The sequence below is a fragment of the Dasypus novemcinctus genome, chromosome 31, assembly GCF_030445035.2.
Source record: "Dasypus novemcinctus isolate mDasNov1 chromosome 31, mDasNov1.1.hap2, whole genome shotgun sequence".
NCBI classification, from domain to species: Eukaryota; Metazoa; Chordata; class Mammalia; order Cingulata; family Dasypodidae; genus Dasypus; species Dasypus novemcinctus.
Window position 1 is genome coordinate 6,737,800 of NC_080703.1, and position 5,815 is coordinate 6,743,614.

The following is a 5,815-nucleotide window of genomic DNA, read 5'->3' on the forward strand; positions in this document are numbered from 1 at the left end:
ATAAGGAGAGCCACCCAGCGCCAAGGAGGGAGCAGCCTGCCGAGGAATGGCACCGCCCACACTTCCCGTGCCGCTGACAACAGAAGCTGACAAAGAAACAAGATGCAGCAAATGGACACAGAGAACAGACAACCGGGGGAGGGGAGGGGAATTAAATAAATTAAAAATAAAAAGTCATCTCAAAGAGAACCATCTCTAATAGGTTTCAAATGGTCACATGTTCCACCTCACCTGTTTCATGGCTCTTTCTACAGAAGGAATGGCATACACCAGAGGGCTGGGAAGGGAATTCTAGCTATGCCCCTTGGCCAGATGTTGCAGTTGTGGGGTGCCACAGATATGGGCTGCATTAGCTGTCAGGAGGCACTGGAAGAGATGGATGTGTTGAGCTGCTTAGTTGTCTAATTTTGCTGAACTTAGGACATTTTCTTCACTGTCAGAATTCAAAGTGTGCTGCCATTTGTAAGGAGAAGGAGGAAGTATGTGGTTCCTACTGCTCCCCTGTTAATTTGAGGACCTACTCCTTGCTTTACCCCAGGAAGCCTCCTTAATTTCAGGCTGACAGTCTTGTTCTTGAAGCTGAGTGAGTGAACATCCTCACCCTCATTTGGTTGTGGTCATTTCTTTGCAGCCTTCTGTCCTATTGATAAATACAGTTTGGAATAAATCAAAATAGAACAAAGAAGGAAAGGAAGATAACGTTTGTGAGGGTATCACATGAAGACCTTTTTCCTTCTCTCACTAGATATTGAAATTAAATTAGATAAAGAAGGATTTATATTACCTTTTACAGTTGATGAAGATGGGCCCAAAGGTAAAGAAACTGCTGTTGTTTTTATGTTACAAGGCCTGTTGAGGTGAATAGAAAAGGATCATTTTCTTAAAAAGGTGAGAAAAATAGATGATTCCAGAAATTAAAAGTACATTTCAGGATATGTTTTTTGGAAATTCCTTGTAATATTTTATAAACAGGATCATTAATTAAGCCAAGTACTTTTTCAGTAGACTAAAGAGTAACACATTCATGATTCATGTGAGAGTACTGGCCATTAGGAAAAGTCAAATCTTGAGTAAACTTTGGCCAGAAAAATAATATTTTGGATGGTTATAAAAACTAAGTTCATTTCTCTTTGATTTTTTTTTCAGAGTAACACTATGCATCAATGGCCCCAAAAGAGTTTGTTTTAACAGCAAAAATTTACTAGGAAAAGAGGCTATTAAACAACGGCAACTACATTTATTTGGTTATCAAGTTGTCCAGGTATGGGTCTATTCCCTCCACCCCCCAAAGTAATCCCTAATTCACACTTGCTTTTTCCAGGGTCCTAAGTAGTCTGCTAGCCCAGTGGACTGAGAATCTTATTAAATTATTGGAATATCTGTTTTAATTTCCTCCTGATGTAAGTGTAAGAATAGACAAGAAGACTCACTAAAACCATAATCTTCATCACTCCCTAATACCTAAGACCTTATTGTTTCCTTTGTAAGTTACTTAATAAGGCATTATGATGATGAGCGACTAGAATGTAGATGAGTTTCCCAAGTTCTCTAAGGTATTGGTGCTAGTCTGCTCCCTGGGTTCCTCTCTGGCTTACTCTTGTCCAGTTCATCTTGCACATCCCAGATTAAACTTCTGAAAACCCTCAGCATGCCAGCCTGTGACCAGAAACCTTTTTTCTTTCCTGCTCACAGGATACAGTAGAACCTCCTCTGCTCTGACTTTTGGGACCCCCTGAGGCTGCACCTTGTTGCCTGGCTCCAAGCTGGTGGTCTCTTCCCTCCCACCTAACTCACTCCATTCTCTCTCACCTTGCTCCTTTGCCCAGGTGCCCCCTCTCCCTCCAGACAGCATCTCCCCGTGACTAAATTCTGTCCACTCAGCAGCACCCCACTCAGGTCTCTTCTTTCCCCACAACCTAAAACCCTGACCTCCTCTGAGGGCTGGAATGCTGATTTTCTTCACACACACTCCTCTGGTTTGTTGTGTACTTCTAGTATTGATTGTGTCTTTGAGGACAGGAATCATATTTGATACTTCTTTAAATATCCCTCTTATTTAACCAACAAATATTTATTGAGCTCTTATTATGCGCTAGGCATTGTTCTGGGCTCTGGGAGTACCTGAGTAAGATAGCTGTGACTTTGCCCTCAAGGAGCTTCCATTCTTATGTGTGTGCGACTGCTGAGAGCCTCGGTGTTGCTTTAAGACCTCCAGCTGCTGGGGTAATGGGACTCCCCTCCTTGCTGAAGGCAGTCACCCTTGTTTGTGGATATAATCAGCCATAGCTGCAACCAACTGCCTAATGGTCTAAAGCCACCTACAGAATGCCCTCACACTGGCAGGCCAGGGCTTGCATCATCCAATGACTCAGCACCAACTGGACGGTGATTAACCATCGCATGACTCCATCATGCTGTAACTTTTTAGATCTGTTTATCTTTAATTTTTAAGGTTTTTTAAACTTTAGCATAGGTTATTGAAACTCTATGAGTTCTAGAGCTCCAAGTTCACTTTTAAATTTTATGCTTCTTTGCAGAGAAGGAATGGGACAAATAAAAGCAAATGAAAGATTGACCAGGAGAGAGCTGCAATTGATTCGGATGCGTTCATATACCCAAGTGAATTGCCGCTCACCTGGGGGCCAGGCCAAAAGGATTCTCACATCTCTTGGAAACCTGTGAAGTGGTCTCACTTACAGTTCTTAGAGCAGTTCATGGCTTTGGGCCTGAGCCCCATTCTGGATCATGCTATGCCTCAGAAACCTATCCACAGTCCCTATTCACTACCGAGTCCAAGCCCAGTGTCACTTCTGCCTTCTGTGAGCTCTCTTGCCCCTCCCTGCCCCACCCTATACCCCCCACCCCGCTCACCCCACTCCTCTCCCCATAACAACAACCTCCTCCATCATCATGAGACATTCATTGCATTTGGTGAATACATCTCTGAGCACCACTGCACCTCACGGCCAATGGTCCACACCATAGCCCACACTCTCCTACAGTCCACCCAGTGGGCCATGGGAAGACATACAATATCCAGTAACTGTCCCTGCAGCAACACCCAGGACAACTCCAAGCCACCATGGCCACTTTCTCCACACCAATGCCACATTTTCTTCTATTACTAATCACAATAGTTCATGAATAGAATATCGTTAAGTCCACTCCAATCCATACTCTATTCCTCCATCCTGTGGGCCTTAGAATGGTTGTGTCCATGTGTAAGGAGGTGTAGGATGAGCACAGACTGGCTTGCTGGGTCATACTTCTAGGGGTGCCATAATTCTAGGGTTCCCTACTGCTAGGTGTGCTGTACTTCTAGGGGTGTCATACTTCTAGGGTGCTCTACTTGTAGGGGTGCCACTGTAAACGTGTGGTTATTGTTTTTGTTAATTAGCATCAAGGACATGGTACTGAAAAACCTCTGCCTGAGTCAACGACGTGCAGGCAAGAAGCAACGAGAGGGGGCTCGTTGGTCCGGGCCTGAGAGCAACCCCTCCCTGCCTGCCTGTCCACCTGCACTCCCTGCTGCCTTCCCCTTCTGAAAGTTGCACAGCCCTTGTCCTCCCGTTCTGCCACCTGCACATCAATGGGCTCGGCCTCAGGGTCACCACAGATGCTCTTCCCTCTGCCTGGAATGACCGACTGTTCCCCAGATTTCACAAGTCTGGCTCCTCATTATCATTTATGTTTCAAGCCAGCCTTCCTAGAGCCGCCCTGGTTAAAGTATTCCCAAGGCCTGTTTAGTTCCCCTTTTCCTTTTTACTGATACACACACACATTCGAGGCTTTAGAATTAAGTGAATTTTCGACAAAAGGAACGCGCCTCTTGAACCAGCATCTGACTCAAGAAACAGCAGAGCGCTGCGGAACAGCTCAGTTTTGCCAGATACCACTTGGCTGGATTGGATTCGTGCCGCTGCACACCCGCACCTGCCAGTACCTTGAGCGGTGGCCCCTCGTGCTGACGGAGGCGCTGAAAACTAACTCGTTGTACATTGACACGATGCTGCTGTGGATACAGAGTTAATATAAGAAGGCAATGAATTCCACCTGTGCCTTCCACTACTGTTCCGCAGCTCCTGGAGGGTTTCAGATGCCGCGCTGGGGTGGCCTGCACTTCTCCTGGACAGCCCGCTTGGAACCTTCCGGGAGCGCAAGGGCAAGGGCAAGGGCAAGCCGGCGCAGGCCGCCAGTCCAGCAGATGGCTCCTCGCGTCCCAAGTGGGCGCTCCAGGTTCACGCAAGGGGACAGGAGGGCACGGTCCGATTCCCATCCCGGCAGCGCCCTCCGCCCTGCGCCCCTGGCCCTGCACCCCAGCCCTGCGCCCCCCGCCCAGCTTTGTGACGCGAGCCTGCGGTTTCCCGGCAACTGCGGAACGCGGGCTCCAGGCAGCCAGGAGGCGGACACGGGCGGGGCCCCTGGCGGGGTGGGACCGATCTGGCCTCGGCGGAAAAGGTGGACGCGGGCGGCCTGGAGCACAAGGAGGAGATCACCGCCGCCACGCTGCGGGGCAAGCCCCGGCCGCCGCCCATCTCGGGCGCTGTCTGCCTTCAGCTACTTCCCGCCACGGTGCCTGGACCCCAAGGAGCGCAGCTACTTCTCCAGCCAGGGTGGGTGAGGAGGCAAAGCGCGGCTGGGGTGAGGCGGGGCTGGGGGCAGGTGTCCCCTGCCAGGGAGGGGCTGGGGCGGGGTTCTGCCACCCGGAGCGGGGACTGGAGACCCAGCGGCACCGCGTGGAAGGGGTCTGGGGGCCAGGCAGGGCTTGGGGGTGGGGCCCGGGCAGGGTGGGGGATGCTCTGTGGGGGTGGGAGCAGGATATCATAGTGGGAAAGGGCTACCGGGAAGGTCGAGTGGCGGGGGGGGGGGGGCGGGGGAGGGAGGAGGGAATATTCACCAGGGAGGAAGACTCGGAAGACTGGATGGGGCGCCCTGGGGTGGAGGGGGCAGGTGCTGCTCTCGGTGGGGTCGGTGAGATGGGTGCCTGGACCAGAAAGAGCAGACCTTTTAGTACTGCGAGACACAGACCACCCCCCCCCGACCCCGACCCGGAGCTGGAGGGGCCTCGCGGCCATCCAAGGGCGCACAGACAGTCTAGAACGGGGGCCTCGAGGGTATCCAGTGTGTGGGGTGCGGCCCCCTGAGCAGTATGTGCGGTAGTTCCCAAGGTCGTGAATAAGCAGCCAGACAAATGGACGGTCCTGGGCCCCGGGAACCCTCTGGCAGCCTTCCCACCCACCAAGGAGAACCAGAAATACATCTGCACCATCTGGCCTGGCCCCTCTGGGAAGGTGTGCGTGGTGGGAAGAGCTGGAGGGTCTGAGCAGCTGAAGGCCCCAAGAGAGGGCGGAAGGAAGGAAGAGAAGGGTGTCCAGAGTTGTCCAGGTCACCCATTACTTTCTTTTCAACATTGTTTCTGTCAGTCCCCAGGGCGTTCCACAGAGCATCTGATTAGATAAAAGCCTTCCTTGGGGACCCTCAGCCTGGTGGACACCTGGGCACCTGGACTATCCCTCAGCCCTCCTGGAGGAATGGGACTGCCAGAAGAGGGACACCTCACTTTTCTCAGGCTGCTGTCACAAGTGCCACGAACTAGGTGGCTAAAAAACACCAGGAACTGCTCTCTCAGCCCTGCAGGCTGAAGCCACAGCTGCGTGGGCCGTGCTGGTAGGTCAGTCCTGGCCCCTGGGGCACCTCTCCCTTGGCCAGCAAGCCTTGGGTTTTCCGTGTCTCCTCAGTCACCCTATGGCCTGCTCTGTCTCTCTTCCCATGGCGCCCTCCCCTTCTGTCTGTGCCCACACCCCCCTTCTAAAGA

At 51.6% G+C, this 5,815-nt stretch overlaps 1 long non-coding RNA gene across 1 annotated transcript; it reads right to left on the bottom strand.

The window, feature by feature from the left end:
- Positions 1–283: 283 nt before the first annotated feature.
- On the bottom strand, positions 284–4,206 carry LOC131277033 (uncharacterized). Its single transcript, XR_009184226.2, has 3 exons — positions 4,054–4,206; positions 785–849; positions 284–640 (listed from the first exon to the last, which is right to left on the bottom strand). It is a non-coding gene; the product is annotated as an uncharacterized lncRNA (long non-coding RNA).
- Between the last annotated feature and the right edge of the window lie 1,609 nt (positions 4,207–5,815).